The sequence below is a fragment of the Erinaceus europaeus genome, chromosome 10 (assembly GCF_950295315.1).
Source record: "Erinaceus europaeus chromosome 10, mEriEur2.1, whole genome shotgun sequence".
Classification (NCBI taxonomy): Eukaryota; Metazoa; Chordata; class Mammalia; order Eulipotyphla; family Erinaceidae; genus Erinaceus; species Erinaceus europaeus.
Genome location: NC_080171.1, coordinates 111,532,934 through 111,542,203, shown reverse-complemented (window position 1 = coordinate 111,542,203; position 9,270 = coordinate 111,532,934).

Below are 9,270 nucleotides of genomic sequence, written 5' to 3'. Positions count from 1 at the left end.
GTATTTATTTATTTCTGTGTGTATATTTATTTATTTATTCATTAATTCATTACGAGAGAGAACAAAGGAGAATCAAATCACCACTCTAGTGCATGTTATGATGAAGATTGAACACAAGATCTCATGCTCCAGAATCCAGTGCTTCAGCCACTGTACCACCTCAAAGTCCACATAAATAAGTTTCAAAATATGTTTATTTGGGCTGGGTAGATATCATAATGGTTACATAGGTAGACTTTCATGCCTGAGGCACCGTAGGTTCCAGGTTCAATTCTCTACACCACCAGAAGGCAGAGCAGAGCAGTACTCTAGTAGTGAAAAGTATATTTTCTCTAGATGTATTGATGAATTATATGCCTGCAATTCTTATAAAGTCACTAATAATATTTTTAAAATAAAAAGATTAAATAATGTTTGTTAACTAGATTAATGATCATTATTTTACAATATGTTAATATCAAATCATGATATTGTACACTTGAAACACTATGATATTCTGCCAACCATACTAATAAATAAAGTCATCATGCAGAACAGCAACAAAAAGACAAGCATTTGGCTGTAGGAACAAATAAGAACTGATGAAGGCATGTAATATATAGCAGACTTTCCTGGGTGTTCACTATGAAACAAATATAGGTGTCAGGTTGAAGGTGGGACATACTCCAGGAAAGAAATGGGGGCCCTGGACATTATATGCAGGTTAACTATGGTCTATGCACATCTTGAGGTGGAACCTCCCACACAGGGCATAATTAGGAATACTTAATCACTGCTTAAATCTAGAGAGTCAAGAGATAAAGAAATGCCAGAGAGAGAAGCAGTAGCTAGGAGGAGAATACTTCATTTTACAAGTCAAACAAAAGTTCTGAGGGCAATCTGGTTCTAAAGGGTACATTTTGCAAACCTCCAGAAAGGAAGGCCAACAGTGTGGAAGAAGAAAATGCAAAGACTGTCATTGCTCATCCTTCATTGTACAGAGGCTGTAAACCAAGACAAGGAGCCTGTGAGTTTCACTTAAAGCTGAGAGGGGAACCACCAGAAAGGCTAAAAATAAGAATAAAACCAAGAAAGTCTGGAGGTGGGGGGAAGAGAGAGGAAGTGGGAGAATGGTAATTTTCTCTTAGTCATAACAGAGTCAACAGATGCTCTGTGAGCATTCTAAATTCAGCACAGAAGACTAAGTGTGATAGAAGGAATTATAAAAAGAACCACTACAAAAGCCAAAAACAGAATCTATGACTTCCACATTACTAACAGACCCACAAGTACATATATTCATATATAAAACAACCCTAAAATTGCAAAGATAAACAAATAGCCAAAGGTATAAAATAGGGAAAGTTAATATCAGATGATACAGTAAGATCTAATATATGTTACATGGATATTGTAAAACAGGATCAACTCATCAATAAAAAGAAATATAAAGATAGATGAGGTAGGTGGATGGTAAAGTTAGATAGGAGAACTAATTCTACAGGAGCCCTATTAAGACAGAGAGATAAAAATAACTAAAATTAGCAAAGACATAGGAGTCTTTGAATAAAGACAATCAATGATAGTCTAAGTAATTTTAATATTTATTTTATTTTAATGAGAAAAACAGAGAGAAAGGTATATAGGGGGGAGAGAAAGAGAGAGAGAGAGGCATTCCAGAGCACTGCTCAACTCTGATTTATGGTGGTGCTGGGAGTTCAACCTGGGAACTCAGAGTCTCAGGCATGAAAGTTTTTGCATAATCTTTATGCTGTCTCCCCAACCCATATAAGTAAATTCTAAAGACAGCATTATACAAATAATTTAAGTGCTTTGAGGGAGAGGACAGAGGTGACTACTGACAAAATACAAAACAATCACATACATTCAAGAGAGCAGTTTTCATAGAGATGAGAAAATATAAAGCCACCATATATATATAAATTTTTGGATAGAACAAAGAAAATATGAGAAGGAAAGGGAGGATAGGGACAGAAAGACCTGCATTACTGTTTCACTGCCTATGCAGCTTCCCCCTAGAAGTGGGGACCAGGGACTTGAATGCACGTCCTTGTACACTGTGACATGTGCTCTCAACTAGGTGCACCATCACCTAACCCCCTGAAAGTACTTTTAGCAAAGGAATGTTGTCTGTGAATCCTTGCCCGCTCTGTGGGTATGTACATGGATAACACATGGGTAAGGAAAGGAGCTTGTAGCTCCTTTTATTTTATAGACTCAGCACAGTCTTATTTCCTAAAAGAAAGGTGGCATTGAAAAGCTTATGAACATAGGTGTAAAAATTATAAGAACTGAGAAGTCCAATTATTAAATTATAGGGCATATTTGAGGACAAAAATTGAGCATGCCTCTAAACACTAAAACCACCAAATGACTGAATTACAAACCCACTGCATCCATTATTTTTTAAAATTTTATCTATTAAATTTTTATCTATAAAAAGAAATACTGACAAAACCATAGGATAAGAGGAGTACAACTCCACACAGTTCCCACCACCAGAACTCCATATTCCATCCCCTCCCCTGATAGCTTTCCCATTCTTTATCCCTCACAGAGTATGAACCCAGGGGCATTATGGGGTGCAGAAGGTAGAAGGTCTGACTTCTGTAATTGCTTCCCCACTGAACATGGACATTGACAGGTCAATCCATACTCCCAGCCTATATCTCTCTTTCCCTAGTGAGGCAGAGCTCTGTGGAAGCATGCTGATCATCAGAGAGCATCCTGGACAAGGGAAAATTATGAGCTTAGTGACCTAAATGAACATAACCAAGAGTCAACATTTTTTATCTAATATGTAGCTATCAAAACAAATGTATATAGACATTATATATTTGAGGAAACTTTGAAGATACTGCAGGCTTGGTTTCAGAACACTGAGATAATGTTAATATTGTAATAAAAGTGATTTACAGATTTTTTTGTTTCCTAGTGCATATGAAAGACATTTTTACACTACACTGTAGTCTATTTAAAATATGCACTAGAATTATGTCTAAAAGAATTCCGTGGACTTATCAAAGAAAGATGTTATTTTGAAAATGTTGCAACCTTTATCTGAGCCTACAGGAGTTGCAATTTTTTTGCTGGTGGAACATGCCTCAGTGTCGGTGACTACTTCCTGTTCAGTGTTGGTATGTGTTGAAGGTTGAAGAAATTCATAGAACAAATAATAAAGTTTGTCACATTGACTTTTTTCTTTTCACAGTAGCATGTGATATTGTTTGAAAATATTTTATCAACAGTCAAACTTTTTTTCAAAACTAGAGTCAATCCTCCCTTCAACTTCTTTTCAACTAGCTTTACACAATAAATAGTCTAAATGTTGTGTTGTCATTTCAACAATGTTTGTAGCATCTACACCAGGTGTGGATTTCATTCTCAATCATTTCCACTGATCATTCAAACAAAGTCATTTCTCACCCACTAATGTTCTATGATAAGGTTGTTGTAAGTCAGTCACAATTAGCTCAACATCTCAACTCTAGTTCTCTAGCAATTCCTTTTCTCTCTCTCTCTCTCTCTCTGTCTCTGTCTCTCTCTTTCTCTCTCTCTGCCTCCAGGGATATTGCTGGGGCTTGGTGACAGCAGTATGAATCCACTGCTCTTAGAGGCTATTTTTTTCCATTTTCTTGTCCTTGTTGTGGTTGTTATTGTTATTGTTGTTATAGCTGTTGTTGTTGTTGTTGGATAGGATAGAGAGAGGAGAGGAAGACAGAGAGGAGGAGAGAAAGATAGATACCTGCAGACCTGTTTCACCACTTGCAAAGTAACCCCCCGTAGGTGGGGAGCTGGAGGATTGAACAATGATCCTTACACAGGTCCTTATGCTTTGCACCATGTGTGCTTAACCTGCTGCACCACTGCCCAGCCCCACTTCTAGTAGTTTATTGCTGGGCCAGTGACACAAGAGAGATGACCCAGGAATTGAGCTTGTGGTGGCAAGGCAGTTCAAAAATCTTTATTCATCTCTACACCCAAGCTCTTAAAGGTTGGAAAATGGAAGTGGCAAGTCAGAAACAGAGGTGGTTTGACAATACCATACATGGTTAGGAAAGGGGTGGAGAAAGGTAAAAGGGGATGGGAAAGGTAGGAACTTCCTTATCAACTGTTGTGAGGGGTTTAACTGGAAAGATTAATAATACCCTGCAGGCAGGGAGAGTCTTGAGAATAGAAAAAGAATATATCAAATAAGTAGAATGGGTAGGGAAATAGGGAAGAAACCTTAAGTCATTTGTTAGACAAAGCAGAACACTGATATGTAGATAATAAAACAGTGGGCCATTGTATCAAGGAATACAGGGTGAGGCAGGGTAGCCGGCTTAATGTTTTAAGGAATGCCGAGCCCCTGGAGGAAAAAAAATGCAAGGTCTCTGGAGTCAGGGAGTAAACTAACAGGGAGGCAGAAAACTGAGGTCCATTCATCTCCCAAGCTCAACCTCAGAAATAGAGTCTGACAGGGAGATTCATTTCCTCAGTTCCCCATTTTTCAATGGGAAAAATCTCACCATGCTCAACCTGGTTCTCACAGTATTCCCAGCAGTTTATACCATATCTGCAGTTACACCTTCCACAGTAGCATTAAAATATTCCAAGTCATACTGTAGGGTTGATGCCTACTTCTTCCAAGTCCCTGATAATGTTATTTCTACTTCCTATGAATCATAGATATGCATAATGATATCTAGAATGGTGAATCATTTCCAGAAAGTTATCAGTAAGCTTTGGCCAGATACATCCCATGAATTATTATTTGTGGCAGCTGTAGACTCCGAAGTTTGTCTTTAAAAAATCTTGGTGCCCTCAATGTGGATCAACAATGGTATTCTCCAAAGGGAAGAGGAAGATGGGTCCTGAAATTAGTGCAGCCTGGAATGTTCTTAGCTATGACCAAAGAATTCAAGATCAGACCTACAGGGATGCAGAGGTTACATAGGGTCCTGAATATGGGCCCCAGATCAAATTGATGGGGTTTACAATTAACATTATTTATATATTTTTCCCATATTTGGGAGCTACTCTCTTCCCTGAGCCAGCTTTCTAGTCCTTTTTTCAATTAAGATATCATCTTCCCCGACAATAACTTGGGTCCATCTGCATATTAGATGTGAGGCTCAGAAAAAATCTACAAAATTCATGGGCCCCTTTGAGATACCTGGAATAGTTCTACTAGCTTTTTCCAAAATGGAGACTCCAAATTTTCATATGAAATATTCTTGCCTTTAGGTTCATGATTAGTCAACAAATTGTTTTGCTTTATATGTTAACTCTTTTTCAGCCACCAGGTTCCAGATGTTACAATGAAGCCAACCTGACTTCCCCGGGAAGACAATGCCACGACTGTGTCCTAGAACCCTGACTACCCAGATCCCTGCCCCACAGGGTAAGAGAGAGACAGGCTGGGAGTATGTATCAACCTGCCAACACCCATGCTCAGCTGGAAAGCAATTACAGAAGTCAGACCTTCTACCTTCTGCACCCTATAATGATCCTGGGCCCATACTCCCAGAGGGATAAAGAATAGGAAATCTTTCAAGGGAGGGGATTGGATACAGAGTTCTGGTGGTAGGAATTGTGTGGAATTGTACCCCTCTTATCCTATGACCTTGCCAATATTCCCACTTTATAAATAAAAATTAAAATAAAGCAACCTTGGGGTAGTAGCCCAGCGGATTAAGCACACATGGCAAAACACTAGGACAGGCTCAAAGATCCCCTTGGAGCCCAGGGGGTCACTTCACAAGCCGTCAAGTCTTGCAGGTGTCTTTCTTTCCTTCTCTCTGTCTTTCCCTCCTCTCTTGATTTCTCTCTGTCCTATCCAACAACAACAGCAATGGCAACAATAATAATAACAACAAGGACAACAAAATGTGAAAAGTAGCCTCCCAGTGAATTTGTAGTGTAGGCACCCAGCACCAGCCATAACCCAGGAGGCACGAAAAAAATATCTTGGAATGGGGACAGGTGGTGGCACACCTGTTTAGTATGTATGAGGACCTGGGCTCAATTGAGCCTGTGCTCCCCACCTGCAGGAAATGGGAGCAGCTTCAAGAACAGTGAATCAGGGCTAAAGGTGTCTCTCCTCACTCTCTACTTACTTTTCCCCTCTCAATTTCTATCTTCTATCAAATAAAAGTTTTTTAAAAGGAAGAAAGAGAGAAATGGCCTCCCAAAATGGTAGATTTGTTGTGCAGGTACTGAGCCCCATCAATAATCCTGGTGGCAATGAAAAAAATAGTAAAGAAATAATCTTAGAAGTCTCAATTATTCATCAATATATTCATGCCAGACCGTGTTATCGAATGTGAATATAGCTCTTTGTGCTTGTTCATCATAGTTCTTTTTTTTTTTTAGTATTTATTTATTTATTCCCTTTTGTTGCCCTTGTTGTTTCTTTTTATTGTTGTAGTTACTATTGCTGTCGTCGTTGTTGGATAGGACAGAGAGAAATGGGAAGAGGAGAGGAAGACAGAGATGAGGAGAGAAAGACACCTGCAGACCAGCTTCACTGCCTGTGAAGTGACTCCCCTGTAGGTGGGGAGCGAGGCTCCAATCAATATTCTTCCACCAGTCTTTGCGATCCACTTGGCTTAACCCGCTGCGCTACCGCCCAACTCCCTCATCATAGTTCTTGAGTGATCAAGTGCATTTCCAATAAATAGTAACATTCTGAAAGTAATATTTTTTCTCAGAAGTTATTCTACATAGTAGACTTAAAATGTTTAGAAGTTAATTTTGCAGTCAGATGTACAATAACCTAAGAATTACTGCTATATTGATTATGTACAAGGATATAGACTTAGCTTAACTTTTTAAAAATTTTTATTAGTGATTTGATAATAATTAGTAAGATTTCAAAATAACAGGGGTACAATTCCATATTCCATACAGGGGTACAGTTGCTGTCACTAGAGCTCTATTTTCCATGTTCTCCATTGGAAGCTTCCCTGCTCTTTTTTTTTTTCCCTGCGCTTAACCCGCTGCTCTACCACCTGACCCCCATCATCCCCATTCTTTATCCCTCTGGGAGTAGGGACCAAAATCTTTTAGGGGTGCATAAAAGGTCTGGCTTCTGTAAATGCTTCTCTGTTGGACATGGATGTTGGCAGGTCAATCCATACCCCCAACCTGTTTCTATCTTTCCCTAGAAGGATAGGGTGAGGTGATGGTCTCAGAGGCATTGGTGAGGTTGTTTGCCTGGGGAGATCAGGATGGAATCCTAGTAGCATCTGCATCTTGGTGTCTAAAAGGTGAGAAAATATAAACCATGACAAATATTTAATAAACAGTAACTCAAAGGTAAGAAGCATAACTCTTAAGGACCTTAAGAGTTCTGCATGGGCTGGGAGTATGGATCCACCTGCCAAAGCCCATGTTCAGTGGGGAAGCAATTACAGAAGCCAGACCTTCCACCTTCTGTACCCCATTAATAACCCTGGGTCCATACTCCCAGAGGGGTAAAGAATAGGAAAGCTACCAGGGGGAGGGATGAGAAATGGAGTTCTGGTGGTGGGAATTGTGTGAAGTTGTACCCCTCTTATCCTATGGTTTTGTCAGTGTTTCCTTTTTATAAATAAAAAATGAAAAACAAAAAAGAGTTCTGCATGGTAAATATATACTGACCTCAACTTTAAGTCACCAGCTGCATCAAATCTAGTAAGAGTCAGCCTGTCATTTGAAAACTTTGAAGCCAAGTATTGACTTTCTCTCTTGTTATAAAATTTCTAGATGGCCTCTTATTTCAAAGCCTTTTTCTTTTTTTATTATTATAATTTTATTTATAAAATGGAAACACCAACAAGACCATAGGATAAGAGGGGTACAATTCTACACAATTCCCACCACCAGAGCTCCTATCCCACCCCCTCCCTTGATAGCTTTCCTATTCTTTATCCCTCTGGGAGCATGGACCCAGGATCATTATGGGGTGGAGAAGGTGAAAGGCCTGACTTCTGTAACTGCTTCCCCACTGAACATGGGTGTTGGCAGGTCGAGTCATGCTCTCAGCCTGTCGCTCTCCAAATCTCTCATTGAGAGTAAATACTTATCAACAATTTTAGCTAGAATTTTTGGCTAAGTTGCTAGAGTTTCAACATCAGCACTTGCTATCTCACCCTGTATGTCATTCCTTAAACCTTGTGAGCCAACATCTGCTAACTTCAGATCATTTTATACAGTCTCCTGACATCTCTCATCTTCATAGTATTGAAGAGAGTTAGAGTTGCGCTCTATATGTCTTTCCCTCGAAGAATCAATCACTTGGTGATCTTCTTACAAGACCACTAAAACTTTCTGCATATCAACAATAGGGCAATCTTGATTTCTTATCACTTGTGTGTTCACTGGAGTAGGACTTTTCATTTCCTCTCAGAACTACTGCTTGGTACCCACAGTGTGGTTTGTTGTTTGGTTCAAGAGACCAAGCAAAGTTTATTTCAGTTTTCCACATGCCTTCCACAGTTAGTCGTTGTTTCATTTTTTATTTTAAAAATGAGATATGTGTATCTCTTTCTTTCACTTGAACACTTTGTAGCTATTTCAAGGTTCTTAGTTTCCCTAATTTCAATATTGTAATATCTTAGGGTAAACACACATAACATTTGCTCTTTTTTTTTTTTTTTACTATCTTTAAAGGACATGGCTCATAGTGCCTCCAAACTATGATAGTAGTAACATCAAATATCACTTACTGTTGATCACAATAAGAGATATAGCATTGATTTAAAAAGTTTAAAACATTTCAAAGTTTGTCAGTATAATGCAGAAACTGACTTCAAGTGAGAACATGCTGTAGGAAAAAGTTTAGCTGATAGACGTGCGCATGTCAGATTGCCACGATCCTTCAATTTGTAGAATATGCAAAATAACTTGATAGCAAAATAAAATAGAACTGCATAAAATAAGTTTTATATTAACCTAATAATAATAGTGAGACTAACAAAATTATTTAAAAATTATAATATAAATCAAATTTAGCAAGACTGACAGGAGGTTTATACATTTAAAAAATCACATTAATGTTCCTGCAGACACAAAGTAAGAGGGGGAAAAGGGAAATAATAGAACTATTTCTTTTCTTAACTAGTTAGTTATACAAACATTAAAATTAAATTCTAAGACAGCTTCTTTTTTCCAATAGTAGTAGAGTAGGACTCTAAGAACAATTAAACCCAAATTTAAAATGCAAATGTGAGTTTATAAACGTTTTAAAAATACTGAAATACGGGAGTCGGGTGTAGCGGTTTAAGCGCACGTGGTGTGAAGCAC